The sequence below is a fragment of the Carassius gibelio genome, chromosome A22 (genome assembly GCF_023724105.1).
Source record: "Carassius gibelio isolate Cgi1373 ecotype wild population from Czech Republic chromosome A22, carGib1.2-hapl.c, whole genome shotgun sequence".
In the NCBI taxonomy this organism is placed as follows: domain Eukaryota; kingdom Metazoa; phylum Chordata; class Actinopteri; order Cypriniformes; family Cyprinidae; genus Carassius; species Carassius gibelio.
In genome coordinates, this window is record NC_068392.1 from 21,750,446 (window position 1) to 21,770,111 (window position 19,666).

At 34.0% G+C, this 19,666-nt stretch overlaps 6 non-coding genes and 1 pseudogene across 6 annotated transcripts; all 7 read left to right on the forward strand.

Moving 5' to 3' along the window:
• The first annotated feature begins 3,038 nt into the window (after positions 1–3,038).
• Positions 3,039–3,157, forward strand: LOC127943839 (5S ribosomal RNA). The gene has a single exon (XR_008149985.1). It is a non-coding gene; the product is annotated as a 5S ribosomal RNA (ribosomal RNA).
• A 650-nt stretch (positions 3,158–3,807) lies between these two features.
• On the forward strand, positions 3,808–3,926 carry LOC127943850 (5S ribosomal RNA). Its single transcript, XR_008149996.1, has one exon. It is a non-coding gene; the product is annotated as a 5S ribosomal RNA (ribosomal RNA).
• Positions 3,927–4,285: 359 nt separating this feature from the next.
• Positions 4,286–4,404, forward strand: LOC127943538 (5S ribosomal RNA). Its single transcript, XR_008149740.1, has one exon. It is a non-coding gene; the product is annotated as a 5S ribosomal RNA (ribosomal RNA).
• A 6,687-nt stretch (positions 4,405–11,091) lies between these two features.
• LOC127943863 (5S ribosomal RNA) lies at positions 11,092–11,210 on the forward strand. The gene has a single exon (XR_008150008.1). It is a non-coding gene; the product is annotated as a 5S ribosomal RNA (ribosomal RNA).
• A 648-nt stretch (positions 11,211–11,858) lies between these two features.
• LOC127943874 (5S ribosomal RNA) lies at positions 11,859–11,977 on the forward strand. Its single transcript, XR_008150019.1, has one exon. It is a non-coding gene; the product is annotated as a 5S ribosomal RNA (ribosomal RNA).
• Positions 11,978–12,336: 359 nt separating this feature from the next.
• LOC127944093 (5S ribosomal RNA) lies at positions 12,337–12,455 on the forward strand. The gene has a single exon (XR_008150231.1). It is a non-coding gene; the product is annotated as a 5S ribosomal RNA (ribosomal RNA).
• A 6,543-nt stretch (positions 12,456–18,998) lies between these two features.
• On the forward strand, positions 18,999–19,116 carry LOC127943595 (uncharacterized; annotated as a pseudogene).
• Positions 19,117–19,666: the final 550 nt, after the last annotated feature.

Below are 19,666 nucleotides of genomic sequence, written 5' to 3' on the forward strand. Positions count from 1 at the left end.
TTTTAAAAGATGTGTATGACGAAATTTTTAAAAAGGAAGAAACCAGTTATTTTATGGGGATAGGATTAGTAAAATTAATTTATAAAAGAAAAGGGGACATTGCAGATCTTAAAAATTATAGACCAATAACTATGTTAAATACAGATTTTAAAATATTATCAACGATTTTAGCTAACAGATTGAAGAAAATTTTACCAAATATAATACAGACAAACCAGGCATATGCAATACCAGGAAGAGATATTACAGATACTATTAGTAGTATAAGAGATGTTGTAAGTTACATGATCTCTGAAAAAAAAAGTGGATATGTAATAAGTCTTGATTTAGAAAAGGCCTTTGACCGTGTTGAACATGAGTATTTGTTTAGAATTTTACAACAGTTTGGTTTTGGTGAAAAATTTATTAAGTGGTTGAAGATTTTATATAAAGATTCTAAAAGTCAAGTAAAGTGCAATGGTTTTTTAACAGAGACCTTTTATTTAACTAGATCTATTAGACAAGGTTGTCCATTATCAGCTTTGCTGTACAGTTTAGTGGCAGAGGCATTAGGGTTGGCAATAACGGAAGAGAAAGAAATTAGAGGAATAGACACAGAAGAAAATAGAGAGTTGCAGAAAGTATATCAATATGCAGATGATACGACTATAATAGTGCAAGATGTGGCTAGTGTAGTTAAAGCAATGGACATAATAGAAAAATACTGTAAAGGTTCTGGAGCTAAGATAAATCAACAAAAAACTGTTATTATGAGTATAGGAAAAATTGAAAAAATTCAAAAAATGTATCCATTTAAAGAAGAAGAGAGCTTGAAGATTTTGGGTGTGAGGATTGGGAAAAATGAGAAAATGGTGAGAGATTTGATGTGGGATGAAGTGGTGGGTGAAATGGAAAGAGTGTTAAATTATTGGAAACAAAGGGAATTAACTTTAAGAGGGAAGGTTTTGGTTATAAATGCATTAATGATGGCAAAAATGTGGTATGTTTTGGGTGTGATACCCATGCCTATGGGAATTAGTAAAAGATTAAAAAAAGATGTTTTAAATTTCCTCTGGGGCTCTAAGCCATCAAGGATTTCTTATAATACACTAATAGGGGCCATAGAAGAAGGTGGGTTAGGGCTGCAAGATCCAGAATTAAAAAAAAAGAGCTTTAGAGTTAAAACTGTGAAAACTTTTTTAAATGAAGAGAATAAAGCTGAATGGAAAATACTTATGAGAATGTTTTTAAATAAATGCGGACATATGAAAATAGGACCTGATATTCTGTGGATGAAATTAAAACCTAAATTGATAACAGGAATTCCGGAGTTTTATAAAGAAGTTTTAGAAGCATGGGCAGAATTTTTACCAAATGTATGTATTAAACCTATTAGGAGATTGGAGTTTTTAACACAGCCTTTGTTTCTGAATGAGAATGTTGTATATAGAGGAAAAGAATTATTTTTTAAACATTGGATTAATGCTGGATTTAAAACAATAAGGGATGTTTTGTATGAAGTGAGGGAAGGTTTTTTACCTTTGCAAGCAATTTATGATGAAGTGAAAAATACTGAAAATCATGTTAATAAGAATGTTTTAAAAAAGCAATATGATAAAATAAAGGAGGCAATTCCAAAGGAATGGTTAGTAAACATAGAAAAACAAGGACAAGACAGTGAAGATGATAAAATGAAGGTTTTCTTAAAAGCAAAAGGAGAAAAGGAGCCTTTTCATGTGAGTCATCTTAGGACTTTTTATGTTTTGTTTAGAAATAGTGTTTTTAAGGAACCAGCTGGGAATACATTTTGGAAAAATGTTTTTATAAACCTTGAGGAAGAAGTTCTGTGGAGAAATTTGAGAAAATGGCATATTGATGTTAAAATGGAGAACCTGGATTTTTATATAAGGCATAATATAATCTTTTCTGAAGAGAAGTTGTATAAATGTGGAATGACTGGGGATGCATTGTGTAAAGTCTGTTGTGAAAAAACTGAAGGAATTGTGCACATGTTTTTATCATGTAAAGAACTGATCTTTTTCAGAGACAAAATTAAAAATGTGATTAAGAGTATGTTAGGAGAAAAAATGGATGTAATAGAAGATGAAGAGAGTTGGAATTGTATATTTTTATTTGGAATGAATGAGAAATCTGATAATCAAAATGTTATAAATTTGTTTTTAATTGTAGCTAGATATGCAATATGGTGTAGGAGAAATATAGCAAGAGACAAAAACAAAAAACTGGGATTATGGATTTATTTTAAGAAAAAACTGGAAGATTATATACGAACACTAGAAAGTTATTTTAAAGCAGAAGGTACAATTTATGTATTTGATAAACTAATTCTAAATAACAATCCTTATGTTTTGAAAACACAGAATGGACTGGAAATAAATTTGTAGTTGTTTTTTTTTTTTTTTTTTTTTTTTTTTTAGGTGAAAATGATTATGTTTGCTTAGAAACTTTAATGTAACCTTAATTGAGATGTTTGCATTTATTTTGTAGAAGAGAGGTTTCTATAACAAGAATGATTTAAATGTGAAATATTTTATGTATTTTTTCTTTTTGTACTGAAATATTTTTAATAAAAAAAAAAAAAAAAATGCCCGATCTCGTCTGCTCTCGGAAGCTAAGCAGGTTTGGGCCTGGTTAGTACTTGGATGGGAGACCGCTTGGGAATACCAGGTGCTGTAAGCCTTTTGGAAACTTTTCACTTAGTATATAATAATTTTGCCAAAAAATAGAGTCAATGCCCCATCTCTGAATCTTAGCAGGTTTAGGTCTGGTGAGTACTTGGATGAGAGACTGCCTGGGAATACCAGGTGCTTTAAGCTTTTTGGAAATGTTTCACTTAGTACATAATAATTTTGCTAAAAAAATAGATTCAATGCCCGATCTCTGCATCTTAGCAGGTTTAGGTCTGGTAAGTACTTGGATGAGAGACTGCCTAGGAATACCAGGTGCTTTAAGCTTTTGGGTTTTCTTTCCTACTTATATAATGTACTGGCGATTAGATGGGCTGGTCTTTAAATAGCCCTCTCTTTGCGGCAGTCTTCGCTTACGGCCATACCAACCTGGCTATGCCCGATCTCGTCTGCTCTCGGAAGCTAAGCAGGTTTGGGCCTGGTTAGTACTTGGATGGGAGACCGCTTGGGAATACCAGGTGCTGTAAGCCTTTTGGAAACTTTTCACTTAGTATATAATAATTTTGCCAAAAAATAGAGTCAATGCCCGAACTCTGAATATTAGCAGGTTTGGGCCTGGTTAGTACATGGATGAGAGACTGCCTGGGAATACCAGGTGCTTTAAACTTTTTGGAAAATTTCACGATTTATAAAATAATCTTGCAAAAAAAAAAAAAAAAAGAGTCAATGCCCGATCTCTGAATCTTAGCAGGTTTAGGTCTGGTGAGTACTTGGATGAGAAACTGCCTAGGAATACCAGGTGCTTTAAGCTTTTTGGAAATGTTTCACTTAGTATATAATAATTTTGCTGAAAAATAGATTCAATGCCCGATCTCTGAATATTAGCAGGTTTGGGCCTGGTTAGTACATGGATGAGAGACTGCCTAGGAATACCAGGTGCTTTAAACCTTTTGGAAAATTTCACGATTTATATAAAAATCTTGCAAAAAAAAAAAAAAAAAAAAAGAGTCAATGCCCGATCTCTGAATCTTAGCAGGTTTAGGTCTCGTTAGTACTTGGATGAGAGACTGCCTAGGAATACCAGGTGCTTTAAGCTTTTGGGTTTTCTTTCCTACTTATATAATGTACTGGCGATTAGATGGGCTGGTCTTTAAATAGCCCTCTCTTTGCAGCAGTCTTCGCTTACGGCCATACCAACCTGGCTATGCCCGATCTCGTCTGCTCTCGGAAGCTAAGCAGGTTTGGGCCTGGTTAGTACTTGGATGGGAGACCGCTTGGGAATACCAGGTGCTGTAAGCCTTTTGGAAACTTTTCACTTAGTTTATAATAATTTTGCCAAAAAATAGAGTCAATGCCCCATCTCTGAATCTTAGCAGGTTTAGGTCTGGTGAGTACTTGGATGAGAGACTGCCTAGGAATACCAGGTGCTTTAAGCTTTTTGGAAATGTTTCACTTAGTACATAATAATTTTGCTAAAAAAATAGATTCAATGCCCGATCTCTGCATCTTAGCAGGTTTAGGTCTGGTTAGTACTTGGATGAGAGACTGCCTAGGAATACCAGGTGCTTTAAGCTTTTGGGTTTTCTTTCCTACTTATATAATGTATTGGCGATTAGATGGGCTGGTCTTTAAATAGCCCTCTCTTTGCAGCAGTCTTCACTTAAGGCCATACCAACCTGGCTATGCCCGATCTCGTCTGCTCTCGGAAGCTAAGCAGGTTTGGGCCTGGTTAGTACTTGGGTGGGAGACTGCCTGGGAATACCAGGTGCTGTAAGCTTTTTGGAAACTTTTCACTTAGTATATAATAATTTTGCCAAAAAATAGAGTCAATGCCCGATCTCTGAATATTAGCAGGTTTGGGCCTGGTTAGTACATGGATGAGAGACTGCCTGGGAATACCAGGTGCTTTAAACTTTTTGGAAAATTTTACGATTTATAAAATAATCTTGCAAAAAAAAAAAAAGAGTCAATACCCGATCTCTGAATCTTAGCAGGTTTAGGTCTGGTGAGTACTTGGATGAGAAACTGCCTAGGAATACCAGGTGCTTTAAGCTTTTTGGAAATGTTTCACTTAGTATGAAATAATTTTGCTAAAAAATAGATTCAATGCCCGATCTCTGAATCTTAGCAGGTTTAGGTCTGGTTAGTACTTGGATGAGAGACTGCCTAGGAATACCAGGTGCTTTAAACCTTTTGGAAAATTTCACGATTTATATAATAATCTTGCAAAAAAAAAAAAAAAAAAAGAGTCAATGCCCGATCTCTGAATCTTAGCAGGTTTAGGTCTCGTTAGTACTTGGATGAGAGACTGCCTAGGAATACCAGGTGCTTTAAGCTTTTGGGTTTTCTTTCCTACTTATATAATGTACTGGCGATTAGATGGGCTGGTCTTTAAATAGCCCTCTCTTTGCGGCAGTCTTCGCTTACGGCCATACCACCCTGAGCACCTGTGATTGTTGGTACATTCCAGGAAGTAAGAGGTGGCAGTAGGGAGAGAAAGGCTCTCCCATATGTTTGTTTTGGTTTGTCTTATATTATATTGTATTTAGTTAAATATTTATTTTTTTCTTGGTTTGTTTTATTATTTTTTAGGGCCCTGAGCAGAATTTACTGCTTAGGGCCAAAGGAGCTTTAAAGCTCTTAAAGTTTTGATTATGGAGGAACAACATGGCAATGGCAAAGACATGGCTGAGGAAAAAAGCAACAGTAAAGAACTTCAAAAAGATACTGGAGAAAGAATAAAGCAAAGGAAATCAACAGAGACAAGTGAGGTGAGAAGAAAAAGGAATGAGATGAAAGATAATGAACAACAAAAGCATTACTCAAAGGAGGCCACAGTGATTGTTAATGCTACAGAAGTAAGAGATCGAAGGGTGGAGGAAGTGATAAAAGCGGTGATTGAAAAAGTTGGACTGAGTAAAGTGTTAGCGGTAAGACCAAGATTAAATAATGAGTATGAGGTAACCGTAACGGATGAAGAAGCATGTGAAGTTTTAAAGGAAGGACTAACAGTAAAAGGAATTGTGTGTGAAGTGAGGAATCTTCAAGAAAGAGAGTGTGTTGTTTCATTCATGCACTTACCAGCTTATATAACAGATGAAGAAATAATGGCAAAATTGCGAACATGGGGAGTTAAAGTTACATCTGCAATAAGAAGAAGGTACTATCCAGACACTACAATTACAGATGGAACAAGATATGTCCGTGTGAAATTCCCTAAGGAGGTGTTATCACTGCCTTACAGCACGAGATTTGATACTGCAGAGGGAGTGCAATATTTTAGGATCATACATGATCGTCAAATGAAGATCTGTAGATTGTGTATGAAACCGGGACACATTTTGAAGGACTGTCCAGACTTTTCCTGTCGAGATTGTGGAGAAAAGGGACATTTTTCGAGGGAATGTGATGCTGTAAGATGCCCGGAGTGTCGTAAAGTACTGGTGAAATGTGAATGCTGGATAGAGGAGGATGCTGAAACGGATAAAGACTATGAGCAAGTGGATGAAATGGAGAAATCACAGGATGTGGACGACGCAAAGGAGGATGAACAAACAGAACAGACTGAGGAAGAAGATGAGAATCAAAAAGGAGAAGATGCAGAGGAGGAACAGAAGTACTGTGAAATGGAAAAAGAGCAAGAGGAAGAAGGACATGGAATACAAACGGAAATCTTGAAACAAACAAGAGAGGAGGAAAAGGAAAGGCAGGAAATGCAAATGATAGAGACAGCAACGCTAGGGAGAAAAGAAGACAACAAAAATGACTGGGAAAAGGTTACAATAACAAGAAGAAGACAACTAAAGGTAAAACCAAATTTAGAGAATGTACAAAACAGACATATAATAAAAAAAAAAAGAACTGAAAGAGAAAGTATTTAAAAAAAGAGACTATGGTGAAAATAGTTTTGAGGTATTAATGCAGCTGGGAAAAGTTGATGAATGTTCAGAATAATATGTACTTTGCTATGTATTATGTTCTTGAAAATTGCAACACTTAATGTAAGAGGGTTACTAGAAAAAGGGAAATTTGAAAAGTTGAAACTTTTGTGTAGTAGATCAAATGTTTTAGTGGTTCAAGAAACAAATTGGAGGGATGAAGTAATGGAAAGTTTAAAAAAAAAATGGAAAGGTGATATATTTTATAGTAATGGTGATGGGAGGCTAGGTAGGGGAGTAGCATTTTTAATTAAAAAGGGCGTGTGTGAAAAAGCACAAGTGGTTTATGATGATATGCAAGGAAAGTGTTTGATAGTGAAAATGATGGAGGGGGAGACAGATATAGTTCTGTGTAATATTCATGCTCCTGTGGTAGAAAAAGAAAAGGTGTTATTTTTTAAGAACCTAAAAGATATTATTGTGAAATGGGAGAATATTTTAATTATGGGGGATTTTAACACTACGTTTAGCAAGATGGATATTGCAGATGGGATGGTTTTTAAATCTGATAGTGGAAGGAAGGAATTAAAAAGTCTAATGGAAGAAAATAACTTTGTGGACGTTTGGAGAGAAAGAAACGAGGGGATACGAGAATTCTCAAGGCAACAGGCGTTGAAGAATTTTATATGCAGAAGTAGAATAGATTTCTTGATAAGTAAAAGGGAAATGTTGAAGATAATAGATACTATATATTACAAGGAAACAATGTTAAGTGATCATAAAGTTGTATGTATACAAGTTGATATGAATAATTTTAAAAGAGGGCCGGGAATATGGATGTTAAACACTGAGATTTTAAAAGATGAGAATTTTAAGGAACAAATAGAGGTATTAATAAAGAAGGAAAAAGGAAATCAGATGTATAAGGATGAAAAGAGAATTTGGTGGGATAATTTAAAATATGACATTGGAAAATGTGCAAGAGAACATAGTAAAATAATACAGAAAATTAAAAAAAGAAAAGAAAAAGAAATAAGAATAGAATTAAGAGATGAGCTAAGTAAGGAGGTTGTCAATTTACAGAAAACCGTAATGTTGGAGGAAAAAATAAAGGATATAGAAGACAAAAAATATAAAGGAGCAATGATAAGAAGTAAAGCAAAATACTTAGTGGAAGGTGAAAAATGTACAAGGTTCTTTTTTAATATGGAAAAAAACAGACAGAGAGCAGGAATGATTAAAGAATTAATAGGAAAAGGAGGAGGAAAGGTAAAAGAAAAAGAAGAAGTTTTAAAAGAAATAAAAGATTATTATGAAAATTTGTTTAAAAGGGAAGGAGTGGGTAGAGAAGAAATTGAATTTCTGGTAGGGAAAATCAAAATAAAGATAGATAATGGTGATAAAAAATTATGTGAAAGGGGAATTGGAAAAGAAGATATAGATGAAGCAATAATGCAGCTAAATAATGGTAAAAGTCCAGGAAAAGATGGTCTTCCAAGTGAATTTTATAAGGTTTTTAGAAATGTAATGACACCAATTTTAAAAGATGTGTATGACGAAATTTTTAAAAAGGAAGAAACCAGTTATTTTATGGGGATAGGATTAGTAAAATTAATTTATAAAAGAAAAGGGGACATTGCAGATCTTAAAAATTATAGACCAATAACTATGTTAAATACAGATTTTAAAATATTATCAAAGATTTTAGCTAACAGATTGAAGAAAATTTTACCAAATATAATACAGACAAACCAGGCATATGCAATACCAGGAAGAGATATTACAGATACTATTAGTAGTATAAGAGATGTTGTAAGTTACATGATCTCTGAAAAAAAAAGTGGATATGTAATAAGTCTTGATTTAGAAAAGGCCTTTGACCGTGTTGAACATGAGTATTTGTTTAGAATTTTACAACAGTTTGGTTTTGGTGAAAATTTTATTAAGTGGTTGAAGATTTTATATAAAGATTCTAAAAGTCAAGTAAAGTGCAATGGTTTTTTAACAGAGACCTTTTATTTAACTAGATCTATTAGACAAGGTTGTCCATTATCAGCTTTGCTGTACAGTTTAGTGGCAGAGGCATTAGGGTTGGCAATAACGGAAGAGAAAGAAATTAGAGGAATAGACACAGAAGAAAATAGAGAGTTGCAGAAAGTATATCAATATGCAGATGATACGACTATAATAGTGCAAGATGTGGCTAGTGTAGTTAAAGCAATGGACATAATAGAAAAATACTGTAAAGGTTCTGGAGCTAAGATAAATCAACAAAAAACTGTTATTATGAGTATAGGAAAAATTGAAAAAATTCAAAAAATGTATCCATTTAAAGAAGAAGAGAGCTTGAAGATTTTGGGTGTGAGGATTGGGAAAAATGAGAAAATGGTGAGAGATTTGATGTGGGATGAAGTGGTGGGTGAAATGGAAAGAGTGTTAAATTATTGGAAACAAAGGGAATTAACTTTAAGAGGGAAGGTTTTGGTTATAAATGCATTAATGATGGCAAAAATGTGGTATGTTTTGGGTGTGATACCCATGCCTATGGGAATTAGTAAAAGATTAAAAAAAGATGTTTTAAATTTCCTCTGGGGCTCTAAGCCATCAAGGATTTCTTATAATACACTAATAGGGGCCATAGAAGAAGGTGGGTTAGGGCTGCAAGATCCAGAATTAAAAAAAAAGAGCTTTAGAGTTAAAACTGTGAAAACTTTTTTAAATGAAGAGAATAAAGCTGAATGGAAAATACTTATGAGAATGTTTTTAAATAAATGCGGACATATGAAAATAGGACCTGATATTCTGTGGATGAAATTAAAACCTAAATTGATAACAGGAATTCCGGAGTTTTATAAAGAAGTTTTAGAAGCATGGGCAGAATTTTTACCAAATGTATGTATTAAACCTATTAGGAGATTGGAGTTTTTAACACAGCCTTTGTTTCTGAATGAGAATGTTGTATATAGAGGAAAAGAATTATTTTTTAAACATTGGATTAATGCTGGATTTAAAACAATAAGGGATGTTTTGTATGAAGTGAGGGAAGGTTTTTTACCTTTGCAAGCAATTTATGATGAAGTGAAAAATACTGAAAATCATGTTAATAAGAATGTTTTAAAAAAGCAATATGATAAAATAAAGGAGGCAATTCCAAAGGAATGGTTAGTAAACATAGAAAAACAAGGACAAGACAGTGAAGATGATAAAATGAAGGTTTTCTTAAAAGCAAAAGGAGAAAAGGAGCCTTTTCATGTGAGTCATCTTAGGACTTTTTATGTTTTGTTTAGAAATAGTGTTTTTAAGGAACCAGCTGGGAATACATTTTGGAAAAATGTTTTTATAAACCTTGAGGAAGAAGTTCTGTGGAGAAATTTGAGAAAATGGCATATTGATGTTAAAATGGAGAACCTGGATTTTTATATAAGGCATAATATAATCTTTTCTGAAGAGAAGTTGTATAAATGTGGAATGACTGGGGATGCATTGTGTAAAGTCTGTTGTGAAAAAACTGAAGGAATTGTGCACATGTTTTTATCATGTAAAGAACTGATCTTTTTCAGAGACAAAATTAAAAATGTGATTAAGAGTATGTTAGGAGAAAAAATGGATGTAATAGAAGATGAAGAGAGTTGGAATTGTATATTTTTATTTGGAATGAATGAGAAATCTGATAATCAAAATGTTATAAATTTGTTTTTAATTGTAGCTAGATATGCAATATGGTGTAGGAGAAATATAGCAAGAGACAAAAACAAAAAACTGGGATTATGGATTTATTTTAAGAAAAAACTGGAAGATTATATACGAACACTAGAAAGTTATTTTAAAGCAGAAGGTACAATTTATGTATTTGATAAACTAATTCTAAATAACAATCCTTATGTTTTGAAAACACAGAATGGACTGGAAATAAATTTGTAGTTGTTTTTTTTTTTTTTTTTTTTTTTTTTTTTTTTTTTTTTTAGGTGAAAATGATTATGTTTGCTTAGAAACTTTAATGTAACCTTAATTGAGATGTTTGCATTTATTTTGTAGAAGAGAGGTTTCTATAACAAGAATGATTTAAATGTGAAATATTTTATGTATTTTTTCTTTTTGTACTGAAATATTTTTAATAAAAAAAAAAAAAAAAATGCCCGATCTCGTCTGCTCTCGGAAGCTAAGCAGGTTTGGGCCTGGTTAGTACTTGGATGGGAGACCGCTTGGGAATACCAGGTGCTGTAAGCCTTTTGGAAACTTTTCACTTAGTATATAATAATTTTGCCAAAAAATAGAGTCAATGCCCCATCTCTGAATCTTAGCAGGTTTAGGTCTGGTGAGTACTTGGATGAGAGACTGCCTAGGAATACCAGGTGCTTTAAGCTTTTTGGAAATGTTTCACTTAGTACATAATAATTTTGCTAAAAAAATAGATTCAATGCCCGATCTCTGCATCTTAGCAGGTTTAGGTCTGGTAAGTACTTGGATGAGAGACTGCCTAGGAATACCAGGTGCTTTAAGCTTTTGGGTTTTCTTTCCTACTTATATAATGTACTGGCGATTAGATGGGCTGGTCTTTAAATAGCCCTCTCTTTGCGGCAGTCTTCGCTTACGGCCATACCAACCTGGCTATGCCCGATCTCGTCTGCTCTCGGAAGCTAAGCAGGTTTGGGCCTGGTTAGTACTTGGATGGGAGACCGCTTGGGAATACCAGGTGCTGTAAGCCTTTTGGAAACTTTTCACTTAGTATATAATAATTTTGCCAAAAAATAGAGTCAATGCCCGAACTCTGAATATTAGCAGGTTTGGGCCTGGTTAGTACATGGATGAGAGACTGCCTGGGAATACCAGGTGCTTTAAACTTTTTGGAAAATTTCACGATTTATAAAATAATCTTGCAAAAAAAAAAAAAAAAAGAGTCAATGCCCGATCTCTGAATCTTAGCAGGTTTAGGTCTGGTGAGTACTTGGATGAGAAACTGCCTAGGAATACCAGGTGCTTTAAGCTTTTTGGAAATGTTTCACTTAGTATATAATAATTTTGCTGAAAAATAGATTCAATGCCCGATCTCTGAATATTAGCAGGTTTGGGCCTGGTTAGTACATGGATGAGAGACTGCCTGGGAATACCAGGTGCTTTAAACCTTTTGGAAAATTTCACGATTTATATAAAAATCTTGCAAAAAAAAAAAAAAAAAAAGAGTCAATGCCCGATCTCTGAATCTTAGCAGGTTTAGGTCTCGTTAGTACTTGGATGAGAGACTGCCTAGGAATACCAGGTGCTTTAAGCTTTTGGGTTTTCTTTCCTACTTATATAATGTACTGGCGATTAGATGGGCTGGTCTTTAAATAGCCCTCTCTTTGCAGCAGTCTTCGCTTACGGCCATACCAACCTGGCTATGCCCGATCTCGTCTGCTCTCGGAAGCTAAGCAGGTTTGGGCCTGGTTAGTACTTGGATGGGAGACCGCTTGGGAATACCAGGTGCTGTAAGCCTTTTGGAAACTTTTCACTTAGTTTATAATAATTTTGCCAAAAAATAGAGTCAATGCCCCATCTCTGAATCTTAGCAGGTTTAGGTCTGGTGAGTACTTGGATGAGAGACTGCCTAGGAATACCAGGTGCTTTAAGCTTTTTGGAAATGTTTCACTTAGTACATAATAATTTTGCTAAAAAAATAGATTCAATGCCCGATCTCTGCATCTTAGCAGGTTTAGGTCTGGTTAGTACTTGGATGAGAGACTGCCTAGGAATACCAGGTGCTTTAAGCTTTTGGGTTTTCTTTCCTACTTATATAATGTATTGGCGATTAGATGGGCTGGTCTTTAAATAGCCCTCTCTTTGCAGCAGTCTTCACTTACGGCCATACCAACCTGGCTATGCCCGATCTCGTCTGCTCTCGGAAGCTAAGCAGGTTTGGGCCTGGTTAGTACTTGGGTGGGAGACTGCCTGGGAATACCAGGTGCTGTAAGCTTTTTGGAAACTTTTCACTTAGTATATAATAATTTTGCCAAAAAATAGAGTCAATGCCCGATCTCTGAATATTAGCAGGTTTGGGCCTGGTTAGTACATGGATGAGAGACTGCCTGGGAATACCAGGTGCTTTAAACTTTTTGGAAAATTTTACGATTTATAAAATAATCTTGCAAAAAAAAAAAAAGAGTCAATACCCGATCTCTGAATCTTAGCAGGTTTAGGTCTGGTGAGTACTTGGATGAGAAACTGCCTAGGAATACCAGGTGCTTTAAGCTTTTTGGAAATGTTTCACTTAGTATGAAATAATTTTGCTAAAAAATAGATTCAATGCCCGATCTCTGAATCTTAGCAGGTTTAGGTCTGGTTAGTACTTGGATGAGAGACTGCCTAGGAATACCAGGTGCTTTAAACCTTTTGGAAAATTTCACGATTTATATAATAATCTTGCAAAAAAAAAAAAAAAAAAAAGAGTCAATGCCCGATCTCTGAATCTTAGCAGGTTTAGGTCTCGTTAGTACTTGGATGAGAGACTGCCTAGGAATACCAGGTGCTTTAAGCTTTTGGGTTTTCTTTCCTACTTATATAATGTACTGGCGATTAGATGGGCTGGTCTTTAAATAGCCCTCTCTTTGCGGCAGTCTTCGCTTACGGCCATACCACCCTGAGCACCTGTGATTGTTGGTACATTCCAGGAAGTAAGAGGTGGCAGTAGGGAGAGAAAGGCTCTCCCATATGTTTGTTTTGGTTTGTCTTATATTATATTGTATTTAGTTAAATATTTATTTTTTTCTTGGTTTGTTTTATTATTTTTTAGGGCCCTGAGCAGAATTTACTGCTTAGGGCCAAAGGAGCTTTAAAGCTCTTAAAGTTTTGATTATGGAGGAACAACATGGCAATGGCAAAGACATGGCTGAGGAAAAAAGCAACAGTAAAGAACTTCAAAAAGATACTGGAGAAAGAATAAAGCAAAGGAAATCAACAGAGACAAGTGAGGTGAGAAGAAAAAGGAATGAGATGAAAGATAATGAACAACAAAAGCATTACTCAAAGGAGGCCACAGTGATTGTTAATGCTACAGAAGTAAGAGATCGAAGGGTGGAGGAAGTGATAAAAGCGGTGATTGAAAAAGTTGGACTGAGTAAAGTGTTAGCGGTAAGACCAAGATTAAATAATGAGTATGAGGTAACCGTAACGGATGAAGAAGCATGTGAAGTTTTAAAGGAAGGACTAACAGTAAAAGGAATTGTGTGTGAAGTGAGGAATCTTCAAGAAAGAGAGTGTGTTGTTTCATTCATGCACTTACCAGCTTATATAACAGATGAAGAAATAATGGCAAAATTGCGAACATGGGGAGTTAAAGTTACATCTGCAATAAGAAGAAGGTACTATCCAGACACTACAATTACAGATGGAACAAGATATGTCCGTGTGAAATTCCCTAAGGAGGTGTTATCACTGCCTTACAGCACGAGATTTGATACTGCAGAGGGAGTGCAATATTTTAGGATCATACATGATCGTCAAATGAAGATCTGTAGATTGTGTATGAAACCGGGACACATTTTGAAGGACTGTCCAGACTTTTCCTGTCGAGATTGTGGAGAAAAGGGACATTTTTCGAGGGAATGTGATGCTGTAAGATGCCCGGAGTGTCGTAAAGTACTGGTGAAATGTGAATGCTGGATAGAGGAGGATGCTGAAACGGATAAAGACTATGAGCAAGTGGATGAAATGGAGAAATCACAGGATGTGGACGACGCAAAGGAGGATGAACAAACAGAACAGACTGAGGAAGAAGATGAGAATCAAAAAGGAGAAGATGCAGAGGAGGAACAGAAGTACTGTGAAATGGAAAAAGAGCAAGAGGAAGAAGGACATGGAATACAAACGGAAATCTTGAAACAAACAAGAGAGGAGGAAAAGGAAAGGCAGGAAATGCAAATGATAGAGACAGCAACGCTAGGGAGAAAAGAAGACAACAAAAATGACTGGGAAAAGGTTACAATAACAAGAAGAAGACAACTAAAGGTAAAACCAAATTTAGAGAATGTACAAAACAGACATATAATTAAAAAAAAAGAACTGAAAGAGAAAGTATTTAAAAAAAGAGACTATGGTGAAAATAGTTTTGAGGTATTAATGCAGCTGGGAAAAGTTGATGAATGTTCAGAATAATATGTACTTTGCTATGTATTATGTTCTTGAAAATTGCAACACTTAATGTAAGAGGGTTACTAGAAAAAGGGAAATTTGAAAAGTTGAAACTTTTGTGTAGTAGATCAAATGTTTTAGTGGTTCAAGAAACAAATTGGAGGGATGAAGTAATGGAAAGTTTAAAAAAAAAATGGAAAGGTGATATATTTTATAGTAATGGTGATGGGAGGCTAGGTAGGGGAGTAGCATTTTTAATTAAAAAGGGCGTGTGTGAAAAAGCACAAGTGGTTTATGATGATATGCAAGGAAAGTGTTTGATAGTGAAAATGATGGAGGGGGAGACAGATATAGTTCTGTGTAATATTCATGCTCCTGTGGTAGAAAAAGAAAAGGTGTTATTTTTTAAGAACCTAAAAGATATTATTGTGAAATGGGAGAATATTTTAATTATGGGGGATTTTAACACTACGTTTAGCAAGATGGATATTGCAGATGGGATGGTTTTTAAATCTGATAGTGGAAGGAAGGAATTAAAAAGTCTAATGGAAGAAAATAACTTTGTGGACGTTTGGAGAGAAAGAAACGAGGGGATACGAGAATTCTCAAGGCAACAGGCGTTGAAGAATTTTATATGCAGAAGTAGAATAGATTTCTTGATAAGTAAAAGGGAAATGTTGAAGATAATAGATACTATATATTACAAGGAAACAATGTTAAGTGATCATAAAGTTGTATGTATACAAGTTGATATGAATAATTTTAAAAGAGGGCCGGGAATATGGATGTTAAACACTGAGATTTTAAAAGATGAGAATTTTAAGGAACAAATAGAGGTATTAATAAAGAAGGAAAAAGGAAATCAGATGTATAAGGATGAAAAGAGAATTTGGTGGGATAATTTAAAATATGACATTGGAAAATGTGCAAGAGAACATAGTAAAATAATACAGAAAATTAAAAAAAGAAAAGAAAAAGAAATAAGAATAGAATTAAGAGATGAGCTAAGTAAGGAGGTTGTCAATTTACAGAAAACCGTAATGTTGGAGGAAAAAATAAAGGATATAGAAGACAAAAAATATAAAGGAGCAATGATAAGAAGTAAAGCAAAATACTTAGTGGAAGGTGAAAAATGTACAAGGTTCTTTTTTAATATGGAAAAAAACAGACAGAGAGCAGGAATGATTAAAGAATTAATAGGAAAAGGAGGAGGAAAGGTAAAAGAAAAAGAAGAAGTTTTAAAAGAAATAAAAGATTATTATGAAAATTTGTTTAAAAGGGAAGGAGTGGGTAGAGAAGAAATTGAATTTCTGGTAGGGAAAATCAAAATAAAGATAGATAATGGTGATAAAAAATTATGTGAAAGGGGAATTGGAAAAGAAGATATAGATGAAGCAATAATGCAGCTAAATAATGGTAAAAGTCCAGGAAAAGATGGTCTTCCAAGTGAATTTTATAAGGTTTTTAGAAATGTAATGACACCAATTTTAAAAGATGTGTATGACGAAATTTTTAAAAAGGAAGAAACCAGTTATTTTATGGGGATAGGATTAGTAAAATTAATTTATAAAAGAAAAGGGGACATTGCAGATCTTAAAAATTATAGACCAATAACTATGTTAAATACAGATTTTAAAATATTATCAAAGATTTTAGCTAACAGATTGAAGAAAATTTTACCAAATATAATACAGACAAACCAGGCATATGCAATACCAGGAAGAGATATTACAGATACTATTAGTAGTATAAGAGATGTTGTAAGTTACATGATCTCTGAAAAAAAAAGTGGATATGTAATAAGTCTTGATTTAGAAAAGGCCTTTGACCGTGTTGAACATGAGTATTTGTTTAGAATTTTACAACAGTTTGGTTTTGGTGAAAATTTTATTAAGTGGTTGAAGATTTTATATAAAGATTCTAAAAGTCAAGTAAAGTGCAATGGTTTTTTAACAGAGACCTTTGATTTAACTAGATCTATTAGACAAGGTTGTCCATTATCAGCTTTGCTGTACAGTTTAGTGGCAGAGGCATTAGGGTTGGCAATAACGGAAGAGAAAGAAATTAGAGGAATAGACACAGAAGAAAATAGAGAGTTGCAGAAAGTATATCAATATGCAGATGATACGACTATAATAGTGCAAGATGTGGCTAGTGTAGTTAAAGCAATGGACATAATAGAAAAATACTGTAAAGGTTCTGGAGCTAAGATAAATCAACAAAAAACTGTTATTATGAGTATAGGAAAAATTGAAAAAATTCAAAAAATGTATCCATTTAAAGAAGAAGAGAGCTTGAAGATTTTGGGTGTGAGGATTGGGAAAAATGAGAAAATGGTGAGAGATTTGATGTGGGATGAAGTGGTGGGTGAAATGGAAAGAGTGTTAAATTATTGGAAACAAAGGGAATTAACTTTAAGAGGGAAGGTTTTGGTTATAAATGCATTAATGATGGCAAAAATGTGGTATGTTTTGGGTGTGATACCCATGCCTATGGGAATTAGTAAAAGATTAAAAAAAGATGTTTTAAATTTCCTCTGGGGCTCTAAGCCATCAAGGATTTCTTATAATACACTAATAGGGGCCATAGAAGAAGGTGGGTTAGGGCTGCAAGATCCAGAATTAAAAAAAAAGAGCTTTAGAGTTAAAACTGTGAAAACTTTTTTAAATGAAGAGAATAAAGCTGAATGGAAAATACTTATGAGAATGTTTTTAAATAAATGCGGACATATGAAAATAGGACCTGATATTCTGTGGATGAAATTAAAACCTAAATTGATAACAGGAATTCCGGAGTTTTATAAAGAAGTTTTAGAAGCATGGGCAGAATTTTTACCAAATGTATGTATTAAACCTATTAGGAGATTGGAGTTTTTAACACAGCCTTTGTTTCTGAATGAGAATGTTGTATATAGAGGAAAAGAATTATTTTTTAAACATTGGATTAATGCTGGATTTAAAACAATAAGGGATGTTTTGTATGAAGTGAGGGAAGGTTTTTTACCTTTGCAAGCAATTTATGATGAAGTGAAAAATACTGAAAATCATGTTAATAAGAATGTTTTAAAAAAGCAATATGATAAAATAAAGGAGGCAATTCCAAAGGAATGGTTAGTAAACATAGAAAAACAAGGACAAGACAGTGAAGATGATAAAATGAAGGTTTTCTTAAAAGCAAAAGGAGAAAAGGAGCCTTTTCATGTGAGTCATCTTAGGACTTTTTATGTTTTGTTTAGAAATAGTGTTTTTAAGGAACCAGCTGGGAATACATTTTGGAAAAATGTTTTTATAAACCTTGAGGAAGAAGTTCTGTGGAGAAATTTGAGAAAATGGCATATTGATGTTAAAATGGAGAACCTGGATTTTTATATAAGGCATAATATAATCTTTTCTGAAGAGAAGTTGTATAAATGTGGAATGACTGGGGATGCATTGTGTAAAGTCTGTTGTGAAAAAACTGAAGGAATTGTGCACATGTTTTTATCATGTAAAGAACTGATCTTTTTCAGAGACAAAATTAAAAATGTGATTAAGAGTTTGTTAGGAGAAAAAATGGATGTAATAGAAGATGAAGAGAGTTGGAATTGTATATTTTTATTTGGAATGAATGAGAAATCTGATAATCAAAATGTTATAAATTTGTTTTTAATTGTAGCTAGATATGCAATATGGTGTAGGAGAAATATAGCAAGAGACAAAAACAAAAAACTGGGATTATGGATTTATTTTAAGAAAAAACTGGAAGATTATATACGAACACTAGAAAGTTATTTTAAAGCAGAAGGTACAATTTATGTATTTGATAAACTAATTCTAAATAACAATCCTTATGTTTTGAAAACACAGAATGGACTGGAAATAAATTTGTAGTTGTTTTTTTTTTTTTTTTTTTTTTTTTTTTTTTTTTTAGGTGAAAATGATTATGTTTGCTTAGAAACTTTAATGTAACCTTAATTGAGATGTTTGCATTTATTTTGTAGAAGAGAGGTTTCTATAACAAGAATGATTTAAATGTGAAATATTTTATGTATTTTTTCTTTTTGTACTGAAATATTTTTAATAAAAAAAAAAAAAAATGCCCGATCTCGTCTGCTCTCGGAAGCTAAGCAGGTTTGGGCCTGGTTAGTACTTGGATGGGAGACCGCTTGGGAATACCAGGTGCTGTAAGCCTTTTGGAAACTTTTCACTTAGTATATAATAATTTTGCCAAAAAATAGAGTCAATGCCCCATCTCTGAATCTTAGCAGGTTTAGGTCTGGTGAGTACTTGGATGAGAGACTGCCTAGGAATACCAGGTGCTTTAAGCTTTTGGGTTTTCTTTCCTACTTATATAATGTACTGGCGATTAGATGGGCTGGTCTTTAAATAGCCCTCTCTTTGCAGCAGTCTTCGCTTACGGCCATACCAACCTGGCTATGCCCGATCTCGTCTGCTCTTGGAAGCTAAGCCGGTTTGGGCCTGGTTAGTACTTGGATGGGAGACGCCTGGGAATACCAGGTGCTGTAAGCTTTTTGGAAACTTTTCACTTAGTATATAATAATTTTGCCAAAAAATAGAGTCAATGCCCGATCTCTGAATATTAGCAGGTTTGGGCCTGGTTAGTACATGGATGAGAGACTGCCTGGGAATACCAGGTGCTTTAAACTTTTTGGAAAATTTCACGATTTATAAAATAATCTTGCAAAAAAAAAAAAAAAAAAAAAAAGAGTCAATGCCGATCTCTGAATCTTAGCAGGTTTAGGTCTGGTGAGTACTTGGATGAGAAACTGCCTAGGAATACCAGGTGCTTTAAGCTTTTTGGAAATGTTTCACTTAGTATGAAATAATTTTGCTAAAAAATAGATTCATTGCCCGATCTCTGAATCTTAGCAGGTTTAGGTCTGGTTAGTACTTGGATGAGAGACTGCCTAGGAATACCAGGTGCTTTAAACCTTTTGGAAAATTTCACGATTTATATAATAATCTTGCAAAAAAAAAAAAAAAAAAAGAGTCAATGCCCGATCTCTGAATCTTAGCAGGTTTAGGTCTCGTTAGTACTTGGATGAGAGACTGCCTAGGA